Here is a 26555-nt window from a genome sequence, read left to right on the forward strand (position 1 = left end):
GTGTTCTAGGAACACTCGTGGTGTCCTGAAATGTTCGCAAATAAACAAAATGGGGATGTTCTGAGGACGCTGTCTGAATTGTTCTGTGGCGAGCTGAATGTGTTCTAAGAACACTCACGATGTCGTGAAATGTTCTCAAATAAACAAAATGGCGGTGTTCTGAGGACGCTGTCCGTATTGTTTGGTGCCAAGTTGAAAGTGTTCTAAGAACTCTCGCTTTGTCCTGAAATGTTCGTAGGGGGTGTCCTGTAGTCGCTCTCCGTATTGTTCTTTGTCAAGTGGATTGTGTTCTAAGAACACTCGTGGTGTCCTAAAATGTTCATAGGGGGTGTCCTGAAGACGCTGTCCGTATTGATCATTGTCAAGTTGAAAATGTTCTAAGAACTCTCACGGTGACCTGAAATGTTCATAGGGGGTGTCCTGAAGACGCTGTTTGTATTGTTCGCTGGCAAGTTAAATGTGTTCTCAGAACACTCGCTGTGTCCTGAAATGTTCGCAAATAAACAAAATAGGGGTGTGTTCTAAAAACTCACGCGTTGTCCTGAAATGTTCGTAGGGGGTGTCCCGAAGACGCTGTCCGTATTGTTCAATGGCAAGTTGAATGTGTTCTAAGAACACTTGTGGTGTCCTGAAATGTTCGCAAATAAACACAATGGAGGTGTTCGGAGGACGCTGTCCGTATCGTTCTTTGGCAAGCTGAATTTGTTCTAAGAACACTCGCGGTGTCCTGAAATGTTCTCAAATAAACAAAATGGAGGTGTTCTGAGGACGCTGTCCGTATTGTGCGTTGTCAAGTTGAAAGTGTTCTAAGAAATCTCGCGTTGTCCTGAAATGTTCGTAGAGGGTGCCCTGAAGACGCTGTCCGTATTGTGCTTTGTCAAGTTGAAAGTGTTCTAAGAACACTCGTGGTGTCCTAAAATGTTCGTAGGGGTTGTCCTAAAGATGCTGTCCGTATTGTTCGTTGTCAAGTTGAAAATGTTCTAAGAACTCTTGCAGTGTCCTGAAATGTTCTTAGGGGGTGTCCTGAAGACACTGTTTGTATTGTTCGCTGGCAAGTTGAATGCGTTCTCAGAACACTCGCGGTGTCCTGAAATGTTCGTAGGGGGTGTCCTGAAGACACTGTCCGTATTGTTCGTTGACAAGTTGAACATGTTCTAAGAACTCTTGCGGTGTCCTGAAATGTTCTTAGGGGGTGTCCTGAAGACACTGTTTGTATTGTTCGCTGGCAAGTTGAATGTGTTCTCAGAACACTTGCGGTGTCCTGAAATGTTCGTAGGGGGTGTCCTGAAGACGCTGTCCGTATTGTTCGTTGTCAAGTTGAAAATGTTCTAAGAACTCTTGCGGTGTCCTGAAATGTTCTTAGGGGGTGTCTTGAAGACACTGTTTGTATTGTTCGCTGGCAAGTTGAATGTGTTCTCAGAACACTCGCGGTGTCCTGAAATGTTTGTAGGGGGTGTCCTGAAGACGCTGTCCGTATTGTTCGTTGACAAGTTGAACATGTTCTAAGAACTCTCGCGGTGTCCTGCAATGTTCGTAAATAAACAAAATGGGGGTGTTCTGAGGACGCTGTCCGTATTGTTCTGTGGCAAGCTGAATGTGTTCTAAGGACACTCGCAATGTCCTGAAATGTTCTCAAATAAACAAAATGGTGGTGTTCTGAGGACGCTGTCCGTATTGTTCTTTGTCAAGTTGATTGTGTTCTAAGAACACTCGTGGTGTCCTAAAATGTTCATAGGGGTTGCTCTGAAGACGCTGTCCGTATTGTTCAATGGCAAGTTGAATGTGTTCTAAGAACACTCGTGCTGTCCTGAAATGTTCGCAAATAAACAAAATGGAGGTGTTCTGAGGACGCTGTCCGTATTGTTCTGTGGCAAGCTGAATTTGCTCTAAGAACACTTGCGGTGTCCTGAAATGTTCTCAAATAAACAAAATGGAGGTGTTCTGAGGACGCTGTCCGTATTGTGGGTTCTCAAGTTGAAAGTGTTCTAAGAACTCTTGCGTTGTCCTGAAATGTTCGTAGAGGGTGCCCTGAAGACGCTGTCCGTATTGTGCTTTGTCAAGTTGATTGTGTTCTAAGAACACTTGTGGTGTCCTAAAATGTTCGTAGGGGGTGTCCTAAAGATGCTTTCCGTATTGTTCGTTGTCAAGTTGAAAATGTTCTAAGAACTCTTGCGGTGTCCTGAAATGTTCTTAGGGGGTGTCTTGAAGACACTGTTTGTATTGTTCACTGGCAAGTTGAATGTGTTCTCAGAACACTTGCGGTGACCTGAAATGTTCGTAGGGGGTGTCCTGAAGACGCTGTTTGTATTGTTCGCTGGCAAGTTGAATGTGTTCTCAGAACACTCGCGGTGTCCTGAAATGTTCATAGAGGGTGTCCTCAAGACGCTGTCCGTATTGTTCGTTGTCAAGTTGAACATTTTCTAAGAACTCTTGCGGGGTCCTGAAATGTTCTTAGGGGGTGTCTTGAAGATACTGTTTGTATTGTTCGCTGGCAAGTTGAATGTGTTCTCAGAACACTCGCGGTGTCCTGAAATGTTCGTACGGGGTGTTCTGAGAACGCTGTCCATATTGTTCTTTGTCAAGTTGATTGTGTTCTAAGAACACTCGTGGTGTCCTAAAATGTTCATAGGGGGTGTCCTGAAGACGCTGTCCGTATTGTTCAATGGCAAGTTGAATGTGTTCTAAGAACACTTGTGCTGTCCTGAAATGTTCGCACATAAACAAAATGGAGGTGTTCTGAGGACGCTGTCCGTATTGTTCTGTGGCAAGCTGAATTTGCTCTAAGAACACTTGCAGTGTCCTGAAATGTTCTCAAATAAGCAAAATGGAGGTGTTCTGAGGACGCTGTCTGTATTGTTCGTTCTCAAGTTGAAAGTGTTCTAAGAACTCTTGCGTTGTCCTGAAATGTTCGTAGAGGGTGCCCTGAAGCCGCTGTCCATATTGTGCTTTGTCAAGTTGATTGTGTTCTAAGAACACTCGTGGTGTCCTAAAATGTTCTTAGGGGGTGTCGTAAAGATGCTTTCCGTATTGTTCGTTGTCAAGTTGAAAATGTTCTAAGAACTCTTGCGGTGTCCTGAAATGTTCTTAGGGGGTGTCTTGAAGACACTGTTTGTATTGTTCGCTGGCAAGTTGAATGTGTTCTCAGAACACTCGCGGTGACCTGAAATGTTCGTAGGGGGTGTCCTGAAGACGCTGTCCCTATTGTTCGTTGACAAGTTGAACATGTTCTAAGAACTCTCGCGGTGTCCTGAAATGTTCTTAGGGAGTGTCCTGAAGACACTGTTTGTATTGTTCGCTGGCAAGTTGAATGTGTTCTCAGAACACTCGCGGTGTCCTGAAATGTTCGTAGAGGGTGTCCTCAAGACGCTGTCTGTATTGTTCGTTGTCAAGTTGAATGTGTTCTCAGAACAATCGCGGTGTCCTGAAATGTTCATAGGGGGTGTCCTGAAGACGCTTTCCATATTGTTCGTTGTCATGTTGAAAATGTTCCAAGAACTCTCGTGGTGTCCTGAAATGTTCGTAGGGGGTCTCCTGAAGACGCTGTTCGTGTTGTTCGCTGGCAAGTTGAATGTGTTCTCAGAACACTCGCAGTGTCCTGAAATGTTCGCAAACAAACAAAATGGGGGTGTTCTAAGGACGCTGTCCGTATTGTTCGTTGTCAAGTTGAAAGTGTTCTAAGAACACACGTGGTGTCCGTATTGTTCTTTGTCAAGTTGAATGTGTTCTAAGGACACTCGCTGTGTCCTAAAATGTTCGTAAATAAACATAATGGGGGTGTTCTGAGGACGCTGTCCGTATTGTTCTTTGTCAAGTTGAATGTGTTCTAAGAACACTCGTGGTGTTCTGAAATGTTCACAAATAAACAAAATGGGGGTGTTCTGAGGACGCTGTCCGTATTGTTCTGTGGCAAGCTGAATGTGTTCTAAGGACACTCGCTGTGTCCTAAAATGTTCGTAAATAAACATAATGGGGGTGTTCTGAGGACGCTGTCCGTATTGTTCTTTGTCAAGTTGAATGTGTTCTAAGAACACTCGTGGTGTCCTGAAATGTTCGCAAATAAACAAAATGGAGGTGTTCTGAGGACGCTGTCCGTATTGTTCTGTGGCAAGCTGAATTTGCTCTAAGAACACTTGCGGTGTCCTGAAATGTTCTCAAATAAACAAAATGGAGGTGTTCTGAGGACGCTGTCCGTATTGTGGGTTCTCAAGTTGAAAGTGTTCTAAGAACTCTTGCGTTGTCCTGAAATGTTCGTAGAGGGTGCCCTGAAGACGCTGTCCGTATTGTGCTTTGTCAAGTTGATTGTGTTCTAAGAACACTTGTGGTGTCCTAAAATGTTCGTAGGGGGTGTCCTAAAGATGCTTTCCGTATTGTTCGTTGTCAAGTTGAAAATGTTCTAAGAACTCTTGCGGTGTCCTGAAATGTTCTTAGGGGGTGTCTTGAAGACACTGTTTGTATTGTTCACTGGCAAGTTGAATGTGTTCTCAGAACACTTGCGGTGACCTGAAATGTTCGTAGGGGGTGTCCTGAAGACGCTGTTTGTATTGTTCGCTGGCAAGTTGAATGTGTTCTCAGAACACTCGCGGTGTCCTGAAATGTTCATAGAGGGTGTCCTCAAGACGCTGTCCGTATTGTTCGTTGTCAAGTTGAACATTTTCTAAGAACTCTTGCGGGGTCCTGAAATGTTCTTAGGGGGTGTCTTGAAGATACTGTTTGTATTGTTCGCTGGCAAGTTGAATGTGTTCTCAGAACACTCGCGGTGTCCTGAAATGTTCGTACGGGGTGTTCTGAGAACGCTGTCCGTATTGTTCTTTGTCAAGTTGATTGTGTTCTAAGAACACTCGTGGTGTCCTAAAATGTTCATAGGGGGTGTCCTGAAGACGCTGTCCGTATTGTTCAATGGCAAGTTGAATGTGTTCTAAGAACACTTGTGCTGTCCTGAAATGTTCGCACATAAACAAAATGGAGGTGTTCTGAGGACGCTGTCCGTATTGTTCTGTGGCAAGCTGAATTTGCTCTAAGAACACTTGCAGTGTCCTGAAATGTTCTCAAATAAGCAAAATGGAGGTGTTCTGAGGACGCTGTCCGTATTGTGCGTTCTCAAGTTGAAAGTGTTCTAAGAACTCTTGCGTTGTCCTGAAATGTTCGTAGAGGGTGCCCTGAAGCCGCTGTCCATATTGTGCTTTGTCAAGTTGATTGTGTTCTAAGAACACTCGTGGTGTCCTAAAATGTTCTTAGGGGGTGTCGTAAAGATGCTTTCCGTATTGTTCGTTGTCAAGTTGAAAATGTTCTAAGAACTCTTGCGGTGTCCTGAAATGTTCTTAGGGGGTGTCTTGAAGACACTGTTTGTATTGTTCGCTGGCAAGTTGAATGTGTTCTCAGAACACTCGCGGTGACCTGAAATGTTCGTAGGGGGTGTCCTGAAGACGCTGTCCCTATTGTTCGTTGACAAGTTGAACATGTTCTAAGAACTCTCGCGGTGTCCTGAAATGTTCTTAGGGAGTGTCCTGAAGACACTGTTTGTATTGTTCGCTGGCAAGTTGAATGTGTTCTCAGAACACTCGCGGTGTCCTGAAATGTTCGTAGAGGGTGTCCTCAAGACGCTGTCTGTATTGTTCGTTGTCAAGTTGAATGTGTTCTCAGAACAATCGCGGTGTCCTGAAATGTTCATAGGGGGTGTGCTGAAGACGCTTTCCATATTGTTCGTTGTCATGTTGAAAATGTTCCAAGAACTCTCGTGGTGTCCTGAAATGTTCGTAGGGGGTCTCCTGAAGACGCTGTTCGTGTTGTTCGCTGGCAAGTTGAATGTGTTCTCAGAACACTCGCAGTGTCCTGAAATGTTCGCAAACAAACAAAATGGGGGTGTTCTAAGGACGCTGTCCGTATTGTTCGTTGTCAAGTTGAAAGTGTTCTAAGAACACACGTGGTGTCCGTATTGTTCTTTGTCAAGTTGAATGTGTTCTAAGGACACTCGCTGTGTCCTAAAATGTTCGTAAATAAACATAATGGGGGTGTTCTGAGGACGCTGTCCGTATTGTTCTTTGTCAAGTTGAATGTGTTCTAAGAACACTCGTGGTGTTCTGAAATGTTCACAAATAAACAAAATGGGGGTGTTCTGAGGACGCTGTCCGTATTGTTCTGTGGCAAGCTGAATGTGTTCTAAGGACACTCGCGATGTCCTGAAATTTTCACAAATAAACAAAATGGCGGTTTTCTGAGGACGCTGTCCGTATTGTTCTTTGTCAAGTTGATTGTGTTCTAAGAACACTCGTGGTGTCCTAAAATGTTCATAGGGGGTGTCCTGAAGACGCCGTCCGTATTGTTCGTTGTCAAGTTGAAAATGTTCTAAGAACTCTCACGGTGTCCTGAAATGTTCATAGGGGGTGTCCTGAAGACGCTGTTCGTATTGTTCGCTGGCAAGTTAAATGTGTTCTCAGAACACTCGCTGTGTCCTGAAATGTTCGCAAATAAACAAAATAGGGGTGTGTTATAAAAACTCATGCGTTGTCCTGAAATGTTCGTAGGGGGTGTCCCGAAGACGCTGTCCGTATTGTTCAATGGCAAGTTGAATGTGTTCTAAGAACACTTGTGGTGTCCTGAAATGTTCGCAAATAATAAAAATGGAGGTATTCTGAGGACACTGTCCGTATCGTTCTTTGGCAAGCTGAATTTGTTCTAAGAACACTCGCGGTGTCCTGAAATGTTCTGAAATAAACAAAATGGAGGTGTTCTGAGGACGCTGTCCGTATTGTGCGTTGTCAAGTTGAAAGTGTTCTAAGAACTCTCGCGTTGTCCTGAAATGTTCGTAGAGGGTGCCCTGAAGACGCTGTCCGTATTGTGCTTTGTCAAGTTGATTGTGTTCTAAGAACACTCGTGGTGTCCTAAAATGTTCGTAGGGGGTGTCCTAAAGATGCTGTCCGTATTGTTCGTTGTCAAGTTGAAAATGTTCTAAGAATTCTTGCGGTGTCCTGAAATGTTCTTAGGGGGTGTCCTGAAGACACTGTTTGTATTGTTCGCTGGCAAGTTGAATGTGTTCTCAGAACACTCGCGGTGTCCTGAAATGTTCGTAGGGGGTGTCCTGAAGACGCTGTCCGTATTGTTTGTTGACAAGTTGAACATGTTCTAAGAACTCTTGCGGTGTCCTGAAATGTTCTTAGGGGGTGTCCTGAAGACACTGTTTGTATTGTTCGCTGGCAATTTGAATGTGTTCTCAGAACACTTGCGGTGTCCTGAAATGTTCGTAGGGGGTGTCCTGAAGACGCTGTCTGTATTGTTCATTGTCAAGTTGAAAATGTTCTAAGAACTCTTGCGGTGTCCTGAAATGTTCTTAGGGGGTGTCTTGAAGACACTGTTTGTATTGTGCATTGTCAAGTTGATTGTGTTCTAAGAACACTCGTGGTGTCCGAAAATGTTCGTAGGGGGTGTCATAAAGATGCTTTCCGTATTGTTCGTTGTCAAGTTGAAAATGTTCTAAGAGCTCTTGCGGTGTCCTGAAATGTTCTTAGGGGGTGTCTTGAAGAAACTGTTTGTATTGTTCGCTGGCAAGTTGAATGTGTTCTCAGAACACTCGCGGTGACCTGAAATGTTCGTAGGGGGTGTCCTGAAGACGCTGTCCGTATTGTTCGTTGACAAGTTGAACATGTTCTAAGAACTCTCGCGGTGTCCTGAAATGTTCGTAGGGAGTGTCCTGAAGACACTGTTTGTATTGTTCGCTGGCAAGTTGAATGTGTTCTCAGAACACTCGCGGTGTCCTGAAATGTTCGTAGAGGGTGTCCTCAAGACGCTGTCTGTATTGTTCTTTGTCAAGTTGAAAATGTTCCAAGAACTCTCGTGGTGTCCTGAAATGTTCGTAGGGGGTTTCCTGAAGACGCTGTTCATATTGTTTGCTGGCAAACTGAATGTGTTCTAAGGACACTCACGATGTCCTGAAACGTTCTCAAATAAACAAAATGTCAGTGTTCTGAGGACGCTATCCATATTGTTCTTTGTCAAGTTGATTGCGTTCTAAGAACACTCGTGGTGTCCTAAAATGTTCATAGTGGGTTTCCTGAAGACGCTGTCCGTATTGTTCGTTGTCAAGTTGAAAATGTTCTAAGAACTCTCGCGGTGTCCTGAAATGTTCGTAGGGGGTGTCCTGAAGACGCTGTTCATATTGTTTGCTGGCAAGTTGAATGTGTTCTAAGAACTCTCGCGGTGTCCTGCAATGTTTGCAAATAAACAAAATGGGGGTGTGTTCTAAGAACTCATGCGTTGTCCTGAAATGTTCGTAGGGGGTGTCCTGAAGACGCTGTCCATATAGTTCAATGGCAAGTTGAATGTGTTCTAAGAACACTCGTGGTGTCCTGAAATGTTCTCAAATAAACAAAATGGAGGTGTTCTGAGGACGCTGTCCGTATTGTGCGTTGTCAAGTTGAAAGTGTTCTAAGAACTCTCGCGTTGTCCTGAAATATTCGTAGAGGGTGTCCTGAAGACGCTGTCCGTATTGTGCTTTGTCAAGTTGATTGTGTTCTAAGAACACTCGTGGTGTCCTAACATGTTCTTAGGGGGTGTCCTAAAGATGCTGTCCGTATTGTTCGTTGTCAAGTTGAAAATGTTCAAAGAACTCTCGGGTGTCCTGAAATGTTTGTAGGGGGTTTCCTGAAGACGCTGTTTATATTGTTTGCTGGCAAGCTGAATGTGTTCTAAGGACACTCGCGATGTCCTGAAACGTTCTCAAATAAACAAAATGGCGGTGTTCTGAGGACGCTGTCTGTATTGTGCTTTGTCAAGTTGATTGTGTTCTAAGAACACTCGTGGTGTCCTAAAATGTTCGTAGGGTGTGTCCTAAAGATGCTGTCCGTATTGTTCGTTGTCAAGTTGAAAATGTTCTAAGAACTCTTGCGGTGTCCTGAAATGTTCTTAGGGATTGTCTTGAAGACACTGTTTGTATTGTTCGCTGGCAAGTTGAATGTGTTCTCAGAACACTCGCAGTGTCCTGAAATGTTCGCAAACAAACAAAATGGGGGTGTTCTGATGACGCTGTCCGTATTGTTCGTTGTCAAGTTAAAAGTGTTCTAAGAACACACGTGGTGTCCGTATTGTTCTTTGTCAAGTTGAATGTGTTCTAAGGACACTCGCTGTGTCCTAAAATGTTCGTAAATAAACATAATGGGGGTGTTCTGAGGACGCTGTCCGTGTTGTTCTTTGTCAAGTTGAATGTGTTCTAAGAACACTCGTGGTGTTCTGAAATGTTCACAAATAAACAAAATGGGGGTGTTCTGAGGACGCTGTCCGTATTGTTCTGTGGCAAGCTGAATGTGTTCTAAGGACACTCGCGATGTCCTGAAATTTTCACAAATAAACAAAATGGCGGTTTTCTGAGGACGCTGTCCGTATTGTTCTTTGTCAAGTTGATTGTGTTCTAAGAACACTCGTGGTGTCCTAAAATGTTCATAGGGGGTGTCCTGAAGACGCCGTCCGTATTGTTCGTTATCAAGTTGAAAATGTTCTAAGAACTCTCACGGTGTCCTGAAATGTTCATAGGGGGTGTCCTGAAGACGCTGTTCGTATTGTTCGCTGGCAAGTTAAATGTGTTCTCAGAACACTCGCTGTGTCCTGAAATGTTCGCAAATAAACAAAATAGGGGTGTGTTCTAAAAACTCATGCGTTGTCCTGAAATGTTCGTAGGGGGTGTCCCGAAGACGCTGTCCGTATTGTTCAATGGCAAGTTGAATGTGTTCTAAGAACACTTGTGGTGTCCTGAAATGTTCGCAAATAAACAAAATGGAGGTATTCTGAGGACACTGTCCGTATCGTTCTTTGGCAAGTTGAATGTGTTCTCAGAACACTCGCGGTGTCCTGAAATGTTCGTAGAGGGTGTCCTCAAGACGCTGTCCGTATTGTTCTTTGTCAAGTTGAAAATGTTCCAAGAACTCTCGTGGTGTCCTGAAATGTTCGTAGGGGGTTTCCTGAAGACGCTGTTCATATTGTTTGCTGGCAAACTGAATGTGTTCTAAGGACACTCACGATGTCCTGAAACGTTCTCAAATAAACAAAATGGCAGTGTTCTGAGGACGCTATCCATATTGTTCTTTGTCAAGTTGATTGCGTTCTAAGAACACTCGTGGTGTCCTAAAATGTTCATAGTGGGTGTCCTGAAGACGCTGTCCGTATTGTTCGTTGTCAAGTTGAAAATGTTCTAAGAACTCTCGCGGTGTCCTGAAATGTTCGTAGGGGGTGTCCTGAAGACGCTGTTCATATTGTTTGCTGGCAAGTTGAATGTGTTCTAAGAACTCTCGCGGTGTCCTGCAATGTTTGCAAATAAACAAAATGGGGGTGTGTTCTAAGAACTCATGCGTTGTCCTGAAATGTTCGTAGGGGGTGTCCTGAAGACGCTGTCCATATAGTTCAATGGCAAGTTGAATGTGTTCTAAGAACACTCGTGGTGTCCTGAAATGTTCTCAAATAAACAAAATGGAGGTGTTCTGAGGACGCTGTCCGTATTGTGCGTTGTCAAGTTGAAAGTGTTCTAAGAACTCTCGCGTTGTCCTGAAATATTCGTAGAGGGTGTCCTGAAGACGCTGTCCGTATTGTGCTTTGTCAAGTTGATTGTGTTCTAAGAACACTCGTGGTGTCCTAACATGTTCTTAGGGGGTGTCCTAAAGATGCTGTCCGTATTGTTCGTTGTCAAGTTGAAAATGTTCAAAGAACTCTCGGGTGTCCTGAAATGTTTGTAGGGGGTTTCCTGAAGACGCTGTTTATATTGTTTGCTGGCAAGCTGAATATGTTCTAAGGACACTCGCGATGTCCTGAAACGTTCTCAAATAAACAAAATGGCGGTGTTCTGAGGACGCTGTCTGTATTGTGCTTTGTCAAGTTGATTGTGTTCTAAGAACACTCGTGGTGTCCTAAAATGTTCGTAGGGGGTGTCCTAAAGATGCTGTCCGTATTGTTCGTTGTCAAGTTGAAAATGTTCTAAGAACTCTTGCGGTGTCCTGAAATGTTCTTAGGGATTGTCTTGAAGACACTGTTTGTATTGTTCGCTGGCAAGTTGAATGTGTTCTCAGAACACTCGCAGTGTCCTGAAATGTTCGCAAACAAACAAAATGGGGGTGTTCTGAGGACGCTGTCCGTATTGTTCTGTGGCAAGCTGAATGTATTCTAAGGACACTCGCGATGTCCTGAAACGTTCTCAAATAAACAAAATGGCGGTGTTCTGAGGACGCTGTCCGTATTGTTCTTTGTCAAGTTGATTGTGTTCTAAGAACACTTGTGGTGTCCTAAAATGTTCATAGGGGTGTCCTGAAGACGCTGTCCGTATTGTTCATTGTCAAGTTGAAAATGTTCTAAGAACTCTCGCGGTGTCCTGAAATGTTCGTAGGGGGTGTCCTGAAGACGCTGTTCATATTGTTCAATGGCAAGTTGAATGTGTTCTCAGAACACTCGCAGTGTCCTGAAATGTTCGCAAACAAACAAAATGGGGGTGTTCTAAGGACGCTGTCCGTATTGTTCGTTGTCAAGTTGAAAGTGTTCTAAGAACACACGTGGTGTCCGTATTGTTCTTTGTCAAGTTGAATGTGTTCTAAGGACACTCGCTGTGTCCTAAAATGTTCGTAAATAAACATAATGGGGGTGTTCTGAGGACGCTGTCCGTATTGTTCTTTGTCAAGTTGAATGTGTTCTAAGAACACTCGTGGTGTTCTGAAATGTTCGCAAATAAACAAAATGGGGGTGTTCTGAGGACGCTGTCCGTATTGTTCTGTGGCAAGCTGAATGTGTTCTAAGGACACTCGCGATGTCCTGAAATTTTCACAAATAAACAAAATGGCGGTTTTCTAAGGACGCTGTCCGTATTGTTCTTTGTCAAGTTGATTGTGTTCTAAGAACACTCGTGTTGTCCTATAATGTTCATATGGGGTGTCCTGAAGACGCCGTCCGTATTGTTCGTTGTCAAGTTGAAAATGTTCTAAGAACTCTCACGGTGTCCTGAAATGTTCATAGGGGGTGTCCTGAAGACGCTGTTCATATTGTTCGCTGGCAAGTTAAATGTGTTCTCAGAACACTCGCTGTGTCCTGAAATGTTCGCAAATAAACAAAATAGGGGTGTGTTCTAAAAACTCACGCGTTGTCCTGAAATGTTCGTAGGGGTTGTCCCGAAGACGCTGTCCGTATTGTTCAATGGCAAGTTGAATGTGTTCTAAGAACACTTGTGGTGTCCTGAAATGTTCGCAAATAAACAAAATGGAGGTATTCTGAGGACGCTGTCGGTATCGTTCTTTGGCAAGCTGAATTTGTTCTAAGAACACTCGCGGTGTCCTGAAATGTTCTGAAATAAACAAAATGGAGGTGTTCTGAGGACGCTGTCCGTATTGTGCGCTGTCAAGTTGAAAGTGTTCTAAGAACTCTCACGTTTTCCTGAAATGTTCGTAGAGGGTGCCCTGAAGACGCTGTCCGTATTGTGCTTTGTCAAGTTGATTGTGTTCTAAGAACACTTGTGGTGTCCTAAAATGTTCGTAGGGGGTGTCCTAAAGATGCTGTCCGTATTGTTCGTTGTCAAGTTGAAAATGTTCTAAGAATTCTTGCGGTGTCCTGAAATGTTCTTAGGGGGTGTCCTGAAGACACTGTTTGTATTGTTCGCTGGCAAGTTGAATGTGTTCTCAGAACACTCGCGGTGTCCTGAAATGTTCGTAGGGGGTGTCCTGAAGACGCTGTCCGTATTGTTTGTTGACAAGTTGAACATGTTCTAAGAACTCTTGCGGTGTCCTGAAATGTTCTTAGGGGGTGTCCTGAAGACACTGTTTGTATTGTTCGCTGGCAATTTGAATGTGTTCTCAGAAAACTTGCGGTGTCCTGAAATGTTCATAGGGGGTGTCCTGAAGACGCTGTCTGTATTGTTCATTGTCAAGTTGAAAATGTTCTAAGAACTCTTGCGGTGTCCTGAAATGTTCTTAGGGGGTGTCTTGAAGACACTGTTTGTATTGTGCTTTGTCAAGTTGATTGTGTTCTAAGAACACTCGTGGTGTCCGAAAATGTTCGTAGGGGGTGCCCTAAAGATGCTTTCCGTATTGTTCGTTGTCAAGTTGAAAATGTTCTAAGAGCTCTTGCGGTGTCCTGAAATGTTCTTAGGGGGTGTCTTGAAGAAACTGTTTGTATTGTTCGCTGGCAAGATGAATGTGTTCTCAGAACACTCGCGGTGACCTGAAATGTTCGTAGGGGGTGTCCTGAAGACGCTGTCCGTATTGTTCGTTGACAAGTTGAACATGTTCTAAGAACTCTCGCGGTGTCCTGAAATGTTCGTAGGGAGTGTCCTGAAGACACTGTTTGTATTGTTCGCTGGCAAGTTGAATGTGTTCTCAGAACACTCGCGGCGTCCTGAAATGTTCGTAGAGGGTGTCCTCAAGACGCTGTCCGTATTGTTCTTTGTCAAGTTGAAAATGTTCCAAGAACTCTCGTGGTGTCCTGAAATGTTCGTAGGGGGTTTCCTGAAGACGCTGTTCATATTGTTTGCTGGCAAACTGAATGTGTTCTAAGGACACTCACGATGTCCTGAAACGTTCTCAAATAAACAAAATGGCAGTGTTCTGAGGACGCTATCCATATTGTTCTTTGTCAAGTTGATTGCGTTCTAAGAACACTCGTGGTGTCCTAAAATGTTCATAGTGGGTGTCCTGAAGACGCTGTCCGTATTGTTCGTTGTCAAGTTGAAAATGTTCTAAGAACTCTCGCGGTGTCCTGAAATGTTCGTAGGGGGTGTCCTGAAGACGCTGTTCATATTGTTTGCTGGCAAGTTGAATGTGTTCTAAGAACTCTCGCGGTGTCCTGCAATGTTTGCAAATAAACAAAATGGGGGTGTGTTCTAAGAACTCATGCGTTGTCCTGAAATGTTCGTAGGGGGTGTCCTGAAGATGCTGTCCATATAGTTCAATGGCAAGTTGAATGTGTTCTAAGAACACTCGTGGTGTCCTGAAATGTTCTCAAATAAACAAAATGGAGGTGTTCTGAGGACGCTGTCCGTATTGTGCGTTGTCAAGTTGAAAGTGTTCTAAGAACTCTCGCGTTGTCCTGAAATATTCGTAGAGGGTGTCCTGAAGACGCTGTCCGTATTGTGCTTTGTCAAGTTGATTGTGTTCTAAGAACACTCGTGGTGTCCTAAAATATTCATAGGGGTTGCTCTGAAGACGCTGTCCGTATTGTTCAATGGCAAGTTGAATGTGTTCTAAGAACACTCGTGGTGTCCTGAAATGTTCGCAAATAAACAAAATGGAGGTGTTCTGAGGACGCTGTCCGTATTGTTCTGTGGCAAGCTGAATTTGCTCTAAGAACACTTGCGGTGTCCTGAAATGTTCTCAAATAAACAAAATGGAGGTGTTCTGAGGACGCTGTCCGTATTGTGGGTTCTCAAGTTGAAAGTGTTCTAAGAACTCTTGCGTTGTCCTGAAATATTCGTAGAGGGTGCCCTGAAGACGCTGTCCGTATTGTGCTTTGTCAAGTTGATTGTGTTCTAAGAACACTTGTGGTGTCCTAAAATGTTCGTAGGGGGTGTCCTAAAGATGCTTTCCGTATTGTTCGTTGTCAAGTTGAAAATGTTCTAAGAACACTCGTGGTGTCCTGAAATGTTCTCAAATAAACAAAATGGAGGTGTTCTGAGGACGCTGTCCGTATTGTGCGTTGTCAAGTTGAAAGTGTTCTAAGAACTCTCGCGTTGTCCTGAAATGTTCGTAGAGGGTGTCCTGAAGACGCTGTCCGTATTGTGCTTTGTCAAGTTGATTGTGTTCTAAGAACACTCGTGGTGTCCTAAAATGTTCGTAGGGGGTGTCCAAAAGATGCTGTCCGTATTGTTCGTTGTCAAGTTGAAAATGTTCCAAGAACTCTCGTGGTGTCCTGAAATGTTCGTAGGGGGTTTCCTGAAGACACTGTTCATATTGTTTGCTGGCAAGCTGAATGTGTTCTAAGCACACTCGCAATGTCCTGAAACGTTCTCAAATAAACAAAATGGCCGTGTTCTGAGGACGCTGTCCGTATTGTTCTTTGTCAAGTTGATTGTGTTCTAAGAACACTCGTGGTGTCCTAAAATGTTCATAGGGGGTGTCCTGAAGACGCTGTCCGTATTGTTCATTGTCAAGTTGAAAATGTTCTAAGAACTCTCGCGGTGTCCTGAAATGTTCGTAGGGGGTGTCCTGAAGACGCTGTTCATATTGTTTGCTGGCAAGTTGAATGTGTTCTAAGAACTCTCGCGGAGCCCTGCAATGTTTGCAAATAAACAAAATGGGGGTGTGTTCTAAGAACTCATGCGTTGTCCTGAAATGTTCGTAGGGGGTGTCCTGAAGACGCTGTCCATATTGTTCAATGGCAAGTTGAATGTGTTCTAAGAACAGTCGTGGTGTCCTGAAATGTTCTCAAATAAACAAAATGGAGGTGTTCTGAGGACGCTGTCCGTATTGTGCGTTGTCAAGTTGAAAGTGTTCTAAGAACTCTCGCGTTGTCCTGAAATGTTCGTAGAGGGTGTCCTGAAGACGCTGTCCGTATTATGTTTTGTCAAGTTGATTGTGTTCTAAGAACACTCGTGGTGTCCTAAAATGTTCGTAGGGGGTGTTCCAAAGATGCTGTCCGTATTGTTCGTTGTCAAGTTGAAAATGTTCTAAGAACTCTTGCGGTGTCCTGAAATGTTCTTAGGGAGTGTCTTGAAGACACTGTTTGTATTGTTCGCTGACAAGTTGAATGTGTTCTCAGAACACTTGCAGTGTCCTGAAATGTTCGTAGGGGGTGTCCTGAAGACGCTGTCCATATTGTTCGTTGTCAAGTTGAAAATGTTCCAAGAACTCTCGTGGTGTCCTGAAATGTTCGTAGGGGGTGTCCTGAAGACGCTGTTCGTATTGTTCGCTGGCAAGTTGAATGTGTTCTCAGAACACTCGCAGTGTCCTGAAATGTTCGCATACAAACAAAATGGGGGTGTTCTGAGGACGCTGTCCGTATTGTTCGTTGTCAAGTGAAAAGTGTTCTAAGAACACACGTGGTGTCCGTATTGTTCTTTGTCAAGTTGAATGTGTTCTAAGGACACTCGCTGTGTCCTAAAATGTTCGTAAAAAAACATAATGGGGGTGTTCTGAGGACGCTGTCCGTATTGTTCTTTGTCAAGTTGAATGTGTTTTAAGAACACTTGTGGTGTTCTGAAATGTTCGCAAATAAACAAAATGGGGGTGTTCTGAGGACGCTGTCCGTATTGTTCTGTGGCAAGCTGAATGTGTTCTAAGGACACTCGCGATGTCCTGAAACGTTCTCAAATAAACAAAATGGCGGTGTTCTGAGGACGCTGTCGGTATTGTTCTTTGTCAAGTTGATTGTGTTCTAAGAACACTTGTGGTGTCCTAAAATGTTCATAGGGGTGTCCTGAAGATGCTGTCCGTATTGTTCATTGTCAAGTTGAAAATGTTCTAAGAACTCTCGCGGTGTCCTGAAATGTTCGTAGGGGGTGTCCTGAAGACGCTGTTCATATTGTTCAATGGCAAGTTGAATGTGTTCTAGGAACACTCGTGGTGTCCTGAAATGTTCGCAAATAAACAAAATGGGGATGTTCTGAGGACGCTGTCTGAATTGTTCTGTGGCGAGCTGAATGTGTTCTAAGAACACTCACGATGTCGTGAAATGTTCTCAAATAAACAAAATGGCGGTGTTCTGAGGACGCTGTCCGTATTGTTTGGTGCCAAGTTGAAAGTGTTCTAAGAACTCTCGCTTTGTCCTGAAATGTTCGTAGGGGGTGTCCTGTAGTCGCTCTCCGTATTGTTCTTTGTCAAGTGGATTGTGTTCTAAGAACACTCGTGGTGTCCTAAAATGTTCATAGGGGGTGTCCTGAAGACGCTGTCCGTATTGATCATTGTCAAGTTGAAAATGTTCTAAGAACTCTCACGGTGACCTGAAATGTTCATAGGGGGTGTCCTGAAGACGCTGTTTGTATTGTTCGCTGGCAAGTTAAATGTGTTCTCAGAACACTCGCTGTGTCCTGAAATGTTCGCAAATAAACAAAATAGGGGTGTGTTCTAAAAACTCACGCGTTGTCCTGAAATGTTCGTAGGGGGTGTCCCGAAGACGCTGTCCGTATTGTTCAATGGCAAGTTGAATGTGTTCTAAGAACACTTGTGGTGTCCTGAAATGTTCGCAAATAAACACAATGGAGGTGTTCGGAGGACGCTGTCCGTATCGTTCTTTGGCAAGCTGAATTTGTTCTAAGAACACTCGCGGTGTCCTGAAATGTTCTCAAATAAACAAAACGGAGGTGTTCTGAGGACGCTGTCCGTATTGTGCGTTGTCAAGTTGAAAGTGTTCTAAGAAATCTCGCGTTGTCCTGAAATGTTCGTAGAGGGTGCCCTGAAGACGCTGTCCGTATTGTGCTTTGTCAAGTTGAAAGTGTTCTAAGAACACTCGTGGTGTCCTAAAATGTTCGTAGGGGTTGTCCTAAAGATGCTGTCCGTATTGTTCGTTGTCAAGTTGAAAATGTTCTAAGAACTCTTGCAGTGTCCTGAAATGTTCTTAGGGGGTGTCCTGAAGACACTGTTTGTATTGTTCGCTGGCAAGTTGAATGCGTTCTCAGAACACTCGCGGTGTCCTGAAATGTTCGTAGGGGGTGTCCTGAAGACACTGTCCGTATTGTTCGTTGACAAGTTGAACATGTTCTAAGAACTCTTGCGGTGTCCTGAAATGTTCTTAGGGGGTGTCCTGAAGACACTGTTTGTATTGTTCGCTGGCAAGTTGAATGTGTTCTCAGAACACTTGCGGTGTCCTGAAATGTTCGTAGGGGGTGTCCTGAAGACGCTGTCCGTATTGTTCGTTGTCAAGTTGAAAATGTTCTAAGAACTCTTGCGGTGTCCTGAAATGTTCTTAGGGGGTGTCTTGAAGACACTGTTTGTATTGTTCGCTGGCAAGTTGAATGTGTTCTCAGAACACTCGCGGTGTCCTGAAATGTTTGTAGGGGGTGTCCTGAAGACGCTGTCCGTATTGTTCGTTGACAAGTTGAACATGTTCTAAGAACTCTCGCGGTGTCCTGCAATGTTCGTAAATAAACAAAATGGGGGTGTTCTGAGGACGCTGTCCGTATTGTTCTGTGGCAAGCTGAATGTGTTCTAAGGACACTCGCAATGTCCTGAAATGTTCTCAAATAAACAAAATGGTGGTGTTCTGAGGACGCTGTCCGTATTGTTCTTTGTCAAGTTGATTGTGTTCTAAGAACACTCGTGGTGTCCTAAAATGTTCATAGGGGTTGCTCTGAAGACGCTGTCCGTATTGTTCAATGGCAAGTTGAATGTGTTCTAAGAACACTCGTGCTGTCCTGAAATGTTCGCAAATAAACAAAATGGAGGTGTTCTGAGGACGCTGTCCGTATTGTTCTGTGGCAAGCTGAATTTGCTCTAAGAACACTTGCGGTGTCCTGAAATGTTCTCAAATAAACAAAATGGAGGTGTTCTGAGGACGCTGTCCGTATTGTGGGTTCTCAAGTTGAAAGTGTTCTAAGAACTCTTGCGTTGTCCTGAAATGTTCGTAGAGGGTGCCCTGAAGACGCTGTCCGTATTGTGCTTTGTCAAGTTGATTGTGTTCTAAGAACACTTGTGGTGTCCTAAAATGTTTGTAGGGGGTGTCCTAAAGATGCTTTCCGTATTGTTCGTTGTCAAGTTGAAAATGTTCTAAGAACTCTTGCGGTGTCCTGAAATGTTCTTAGGGGGTGTCTTGAAGACACTGTTTGTATTGTTCACTGGCAAGTTGAATGTGTTCTCAGAACACTTGCGGTGACCTGAAATGTTCGTAGGGGGTGTCCTGAAGACGCTGTTTGTATTGTTCGCTGGCAAGTTGAATGTGTTCTCAGAACACTCGCGGTGTCCTGAAATGTTCATAGAGGGTGTCCTCAAGACGCTGTCCGTATTGTTCGTTGTCAAGTTGAACATTTTCTAAGAACTCTTGCGGGGTCCTGAAATGTTCTTAGGGGGTGTCTTGAAGATACTGTTTGTATTGTTCGCTGGCAAGTTGAATGTGTTCTCAGAACACTCGCGGTGTCCTGAAATGTTCGTACGGGGTGTTCTGAGAACGCTGTCCATATTGTTCTTTGTCAAGTTGATTGTGTTCTAAGAACACTCGTGGTGTCCTAAAATGTTCATAGGGGGTGTCCTGAAGACGCTGTCCGTATTGTTCAATGGCAAGTTGAATGTGTTCTAAGAACACTTGTGCTGTCCTGAAATGTTCGCACATAAACAAAATGGAGGTGTTCTGAGGACGCTGTCCGTATTGTTCTGTGGCAAGCTGAATTTGCTCTAAGAACACTTGCAGTGTCCTGAAATGTTCTCAAATAAGCAAAATGGAGGTGTTCTGAGGACGCTGTCTGTATTGTTCGTTCTCAAGTTGAAAGTGTTCTAAGAACTCTTGCGTTGTCCTGAAATGTTCGTAGAGGGTGCCCTGAAGCCGCTGTCCATATTGTGCTTTGTCAAGTTGATTGTGTTCTAAGAACACTCGTGGTGTCCTAAAATGTTCTTAGGGGGTGTCGTAAAGATGCTTTCCGTATTGTTCGTTGTCAAGTTGAAAATGTTCTAAGAACTCTTGCGGTGTCCTGAAATGTTCTTAGGGGGTGTCTTGAAGACACTGTTTGTATTGTTCGCTGGCAAGTTGAATGTGTTCTCAGAACACTCGCGGTGACCTGAAATGTTCGTAGGGGGTGTCCTGAAGACGCTGTCCCTATTGTTCGTTGACAAGTTGAACATGTTCTAAGAACTCTCGCGGTGTCCTGAAATGTTCTTAGGGAGTGTCCTGAAGACACTGTTTGTATTGTTCGCTGGCAAGTTGAATGTGTTCTCAGAACACTCGCGGTGTCCTGAAATGTTCGTAGAGGGTGTCCTCAAGACGCTGTCTGTATTGTTCGTTGTCAAGTTGAATGTGTTCTCAGAACAATCGCGGTGTCCTGAAATGTTCATAGGGGGTGTCCTGAAGACGCTTTCCATATTGTTCGTTGTCATGTTGAAAATGTTCCAAGAACTCTCGTGGTGTCCTGAAATGTTCGTAGGGGGTCTCCTGAAGACGCTGTTCGTGTTGTTCGCTGGCAAGTTGAATGTGTTCTCAGAACACTCGCAGTGTCCTGAAATGTTCGCAAACAAACAAAATGGGGGTGTTCTAAGGACGCTGTCCGTATTGTTCGTTGTCAAGTTGAAAGTGTTCTAAGAACACACGTGGTGTCCGTATTGTTCTTTGTCAAGTTGAATGTGTTCTAAGGACACTCGCTGTGTCCTAAAATGTTCGTAAATAAACATAATGGGGGTGTTCTGAGGACGCTGTCCGTATTGTTCTTTGTCAAGTTGAATGTGTTCTAAGAACACTTGTGGTGTTCTGAAATGTTCACAAATAAACAAAATGGGGGTGTTCTGAGGACGCTGTCCGTATTGTTCTGTGGCAAGCTGAATGTGTTCTAAGGACACTCGCTGTGTCCTAAAATGTTCGTAAATAAACATAATGGGGGTGTTCTGAGGACGCTGTCCGTATTGTTCTTTGTCAAGTTGAATGTGTTCTAAGAACACTCGTGGTGTCCTGAAATGTTCGCAAATAAACAAAATGGAGGTGTTCTGAGGACGCTGTCCGTATTGTTCTGTGGCAAGCTGAATTTGCTCTAAGAACACTTGCGGTGTCCTGAAATGTTCTCAAATAAACAAAATGGAGGTGTTCTGAGGACGCTGTCCGTATTGTGGGTTCTCAAGTTGAAAGTGTTCTAAGAACTCTTGCGTTGTCCTGAAATGTTCGTAGAGGGTGCCCTGAAGACGCTGTCCGTATTGTGCTTTGTCAAGTTGATTGTGTTCTAAGAACACTTGTGGTGTCCTAAAATGTTCGTAGGGGGTGTCCTAAAGATGCTTTCCGTATTGTTCGTTGTCAAGTTGAAAATGTTCTAAGAACTCTTGCGGTGTCCTGAAATGTTCTTAGGGGGTGTCTTGAAGACACTGTTTGTATTGTTCACTGGCAAGTTGAATGTGTTCTCAGAACACTTGCGGTGACCTGAAATGTTCGTAGGGGGTGTCCTGAAGACGCTGTTTGTATTGTTCGCTGGCAAGTTGAATGTGTTCTCAGAACACTCGCGGTGTCCTGAAATGTTCATAGAGGGTGTCCTCAAGACGCTGTCCGTATTGTTCGTTGTCAAGTTGAACATTTTCTAAGAACTCTTGCGGGGTCCTGAAATGTTCTTAGGGGGTGTCTTGAAGATACTGTTTGTATTGTTCGCTGGCAAGTTGAATGTGTTCTCAGAACACTCGCGGTGTCCTGAAATGTTCGTACGGGGTGTTCTGAGAACGCTGTCCGTATTGTTCTTTGTCAAGTTGATTGTGTTCTAAGAACACTCGTGGTGTCCTAAAATGTTCATAGGGGGTGTCCTGAAGACGCTGTCCGTATTGTTCAATGGCAAGTTGAATGTGTTCTAAGAACACTTGTGCTGTCCTGAAATGTTCGCACATAAACAAAATGGAGGTGTTCTGAGGACGCTGTCCGTATTGTTCTGTGGCAAGCTGAATTTGCTCTAAGAACACTTGCAGTGTCCTGAAATGTTCTCAAATAAGCAAAATGGAGGTGTTCTGAGGACGCTGTCCGTATTGTGCGTTCTCAAGTTGAAAGTGTTCTAAGAACACTCGTGGTGTCCTAAAATGTTCTTAGGGGGTGTCGTAAAGATGCTTTCCGTATTGTTCGTTGTCAAGTTGAAAATGTTCTAAGAACTCTTGCGGTGTCCTGAAATGTTCTTAGGGGGTGTCTTGAAGACACTGTTTGTATTGTTCGCTGGCAAGTTGAATGTGTTCTCAGAACACTCGCGGTGACCTGAAATGTTCGTAGGGGGTGTCCTGAAGACGCTGTCCCTATTGTTCGTTGACAAGTTGAACATGTTCTAAGAACTCTCGCGGTGTCCTGAAATGTTCGTAGGGGTGTCCTGAAGACGCTGTTCGTATTGTTCGCTGGCAAGTTGAATGTGTTCTCAGAACACTCGCGGTGTCCTGAAATGTTGGCAAACAAACAAAATGGGGGTGTTCCTAGGACGCTATCCGTATTGTTCGTTGTCAAGTTGAAAGTGTTCTAAGAACACACGCGGTGTCCGTATTGTTCTTTGTGAAGTTGAATGTGTTCTAAGGACACTCACTGTGTCCTAAAATGTGCATAAATAAACATAATGGGGGTGTTCTGAGGACGCTGTCCGTATTGTTCTTTGTCAAGTTGATTGTATTCTAAGAACACTCGTGGTGTCCTAAAATGTTCATAGGGGTGTCCTGAAGACGCTGTCCGTATTGTTCGTTGTCAAGTTGAAAATGTTCTAAGAACTCTTGTGGTGTCCTGAAATGTTCGTAGGGGTTGTCCTGAGGACGCTGTTCATATTGTTCGCTGGCAAGTTGAATGTGTTCTAAGAACTCTCGCAGTGTCTAGAAATGTGTGCAAATAAACAAAATGGGGGTGTGTTCTAAGAACTCATGCATTGTCCTGAAATGTTCGTAGGGGGTGTCCTGAAGACGCTGTCCATATTGTTCATTGTCAAGTTGAAAATGTTCCAAGAACTCTCGCGGTGTCCTGAAATGTTCGCAAATAAACAAAATGGGGGTGTTCTGAGGACGCTGTCCGTATTGTTCTTTGTCAAGTTGATTGTGTTCTAAGAACACTCGTGGTGTCCTAACATGTTCGTAGGGGGTGTCCTGAAGATGCTGTCCATATTGTTCTTTGTCAAGTTGATTGTGTTCTAAGAACACTCGTGGTGTCCTAAAATGTTCGTAGGGGGTGTCCTGAAGAAGCTGTCCGTATTGTTCGTTGTCAATTTGAAAATGTTCCAAGAACTCTCGCGGTGTCCTGAAATGTTCGTAGGGGGTGTCCTGAAGACGCTGTCCGTATTGTTTGTTGACAAGTTGAACATGTTCTAAGAACTCTTGCGGTGTCCTGAAATGTTCTTAGGGGGTGTCCTGAAGACACTGTTTGTATTGTTCGCTGGCAATTTGAATGTGTTCTCAGAACACTTGCGGTGTCCTGAAATGTTCGTAGGGGGTGTCCTGAAGACGCTGTCTGTATTGTTCATTGTCAAGTTGAAAATGTTCTAAGAACTCTTGCGGTGTCCTGAAATGTTCTTAGGGGGTGTCTTGAAGACACTGTTTGTATTGTGCATTGTCAAGTTGATTGTGTTCTAAGAACACTCGTGGTGTCCGAAAATGTTCGTAGGGGGTGTCATAAAGATGCTTTCCGTATTGTTCGTTGTCAAGTTGAAAATGTTCTAAGAGCTCTTGCGGTGTCCTGAAATGTTCTTAGGGGGTGTCTTGAAGAAACTGTTTGTATTGTTCGCTGGCAAGTTGAATGTGTTCTCAGAACACTCGCGGTGACCTGAAATGTTCGTAGGGGGTGTCCTGAAGACGCTGTCCGTATTGTTCGTTGACAAGTTGAACATGTTCTAAGAACTCTCGCGGTGTCCTGAAATGTTCGTAGGGAGTGTCCTGAAGACACTGTTTGTATTGTTCGCTGGCAAGTTGAATGTGTTCTCAGAACACTCGCGGTGTCCTGAAATGTTCGTAGAGGGTGTCCTCAAGACGCTGTCTGTATTGTTCTTTGTCAAGTTGAAAATGTTCCAAGAACTCTCGTGGTGTCCTGAAATGTTCGTAGGGGGTTTCCTGAAGACGCTGTTCATATTGTTTGCTGGCAAGTTGAATGTGTTCTAAGAACTCTCGCGGTGTCCTGCAATGTTTGCAAATAAACAAAATGGGGGTGTGTTCTAAGAACTCATGCGTTGTCCTGAAATGTTCGTAGGGGGTGTCCTGAAGACGCTGTCCATATAGTTCAATGGCAAGTTGAATGTGTTCTAAGAACACTCGTGGTGTCCTGAAATGTTCTCAAATAAACAAAATGGAGGTGTTCTGAGGACGCTGTCCGTATTGTGCGTTGTCAAGTTGAAAGTGTTCTAAGAACTCTCGCGTTGTCCTGAAATATTCGTAGAGGGTGTCCTGAAGACGCTGTCCGTATTGTGCTTTGTCAAGTTGATTGTGTTCTAAGAACACTCGTGGTGTCCTAACATGTTCTTAGGGGGTGTCCTAAAGATGCTGTCCGTATTGTTCGTTGTCAAGTTGAAAATGTTCAAAGAACTCTCGGGTGTCCTGAAATGTTTGTAGGGGGTTTCCTGAAGACGCTGTTTATATTGTTTGCTGGCAAGCTGAATGTGTTCTAAGGACACTCGCGATGTCCTGAAACGTTCTCAAATAAACAAAATGGCGGTGTTCTGAGGACGCTGTCTGTATTGTGCTTTGTCAAGTTGATTGTGTTCTAAGAACACTCGTGGTGTCCTAAAATGTTCGTAGGGTGTGTCCTAAAGATGCTGTCCGTATTGTTCGTTGTCAAGTTGAAAATGTTCTAAGAACTCTTGCGGTGTCCTGAAATGTTCTTAGGGATTGTCTTGAAGACACTGTTTGTATTGTTCGCTGGCAAGTTGAATGTGTTCTCAGAACACTCGCAGTGTCCTGAAATGTTCGCAAACAAACAAAATGGGGGTGTTCTGATGACGCTGTCCGTATTGTTCGTTGTCAAGTTAAAAGTGTTCTAAGAACACACGTGGTGTCCGTATTGTTCTTTGTCAAGTTGAATGTGTTCTAAGGACACTCGCTGTGTCCTAAAATGTTCGTAAATAAACATAATGGGGGTGTTCTGAGGACGCTGTCCGTATTGTTCTTTGTCAAGTTGAATGTGTTCTAAGAACACTCGTGGTGTTCTGAAATGTTCACAAATAAACAAAATGGGGGTGTTCTGAGGACGCTGTCCGTATTGTTCTGTGGCAAGCTGAATGTGTTCTAAGGACACTCGCGATGTCCTGAAATTTTCACAAATAAACAAAATGGCGGTTTTCTGAGGACGCTGTCCGTATTGTTCTTTGTCAAGTTGATTGTGTTCTAAGAACACTCGTGGTGTCCTAAAATGTTCATAGGGGGTGTCCTGAAGACGCCGTCCGTATTGTTCGTTATCAAGTTGAAAATGTTCTAAGAACTCTCACGGTGTCCTGAAATGTTCATAGGGGGTGTCCTGAAGACGCTGTTCGTATTGTTCGCTGGCAAGTTAAATGTGTTCTCAGAACACTCTCTGTGTCCTGAAATGTTCGCAAATAAACAAAATAGGGGTGTGTTCTAAAAACTCATGCGTTGTCCTGAAATGTTCGTAGGGGGTGTCCCGAAGACGCTGTCCGTATTGTTCAATGGCAAGTTGAATGTGTTCTAAGAACACTTGTGGTGTCCTGAAATGTTCGCAAATAAACAAAATGGAGGTATTCTGAGGACACTGTCCGTATCGTTCTTTGGCAAGTTGAATGTGTTCTCAGAACACTCGCGGTGTCCTGAAATGTTCGTAGAGGGTGTCCTCAAGACGCTGTCCGTATTGTTCTTTGTCAAGTTGAAAATGTTCCAAGAACTCTCGTGGTGTCCTGAAATGTTCGTAGGGGGTTTCCTGAAGACGCTGTTCATATTGTTTGCTGGCAAACTGAATGTGTTCTAAGGACACTCACGATGTCCTGAAACGTTCTCAAATAAACAAAATGGCAGTGTTCTGAGGACGCTATCCATATTGTTCTTTGTCAAGTTGATTGCGTTCTAAGAACACTCGTGGTGTCCTAAAATGTTCATAGTGGGTGTCCTGAAGACGCTGTCCGTATTGTTCGTTGTCAAGTTGAAAATGTTCTAAGAACTCTCGCGGTGTCCTGAAATGTTCGTAGGGGGTGTCCTGAAGACGCTGTTCATATTGTTTGCTGGCAAGTTGAATGTGTTCTAAGAACTCTCGCGGTGTCCTGCAATGTTTGCAAATAAACAAAATGGGGGTGTGTTCTAAGAACTCATGCGTTGTCCTGAAATGTTCGTAGGGGGTGTCCTGAAGACGCTGTCCATATAGTTCAATGGCAAGTTGAATGTGTTCTAAGAACACTCGTGGTGTCCTGAAATGTTCTCAAATAAACAAAATGGAGGTGTTCTGAGGACGCTGTCCGTATTGTGCGTTGTCAAGTTGAAAGTGTTCTAAGAACTCTCGCGTTGTCCTGAAATATTCGTAGAGGGTGTCCTGAAGACGCTGTCCGTATTGTGCTTTGTCAAGTTGATTGTGTTCTAAGAACACTCGTGGTGTCCTAACATGTTCTTAGGGGGTGTCCTAAAGATGCTGCCCGTATTGTTCGTTGTCAAGTTGAAAATGTTCAAAGAACTCTCGGGTGTCCTGAAATGTTTGTAGGGGGTTTCCTGAAGACGCTGTTTATATTGTTTGCTGGCAAGCTGAATATGTTCTAAGGACACTCGCGATGTCCTGAAACGTTCTCAAATAAACAAAATGGCGGTGTTCTGAGGACGCTGTCTGTATTGTGCTTTGTCAAGTTGATTGTGTTCTAAGAACACTCGTGGTGTCCTAAAATGTTCGTAGGGGGTGTCCTAAAGATGCTGTCCGTATTGTTCGTTGTCAAGTTGAAAATGTTCTAAGAACTCTTGCGGTGTCCTGAAATGTTCTTAGGGATTGTCTTGAAGACACTGTTTGTATTGTTCGCTGGCAAGTTGAATGTGTTCTCAGAACACTCGCAGTGTCCTGAAATGTTCGCAAAC

This window comes from Ambystoma mexicanum, chromosome 8 (assembly GCF_040938575.1).
Source record: "Ambystoma mexicanum isolate Mex_15411 chromosome 8, UKY_AmexF1_1, whole genome shotgun sequence".
NCBI classification, from domain to species: Eukaryota; Metazoa; Chordata; class Amphibia; order Caudata; family Ambystomatidae; genus Ambystoma; species Ambystoma mexicanum.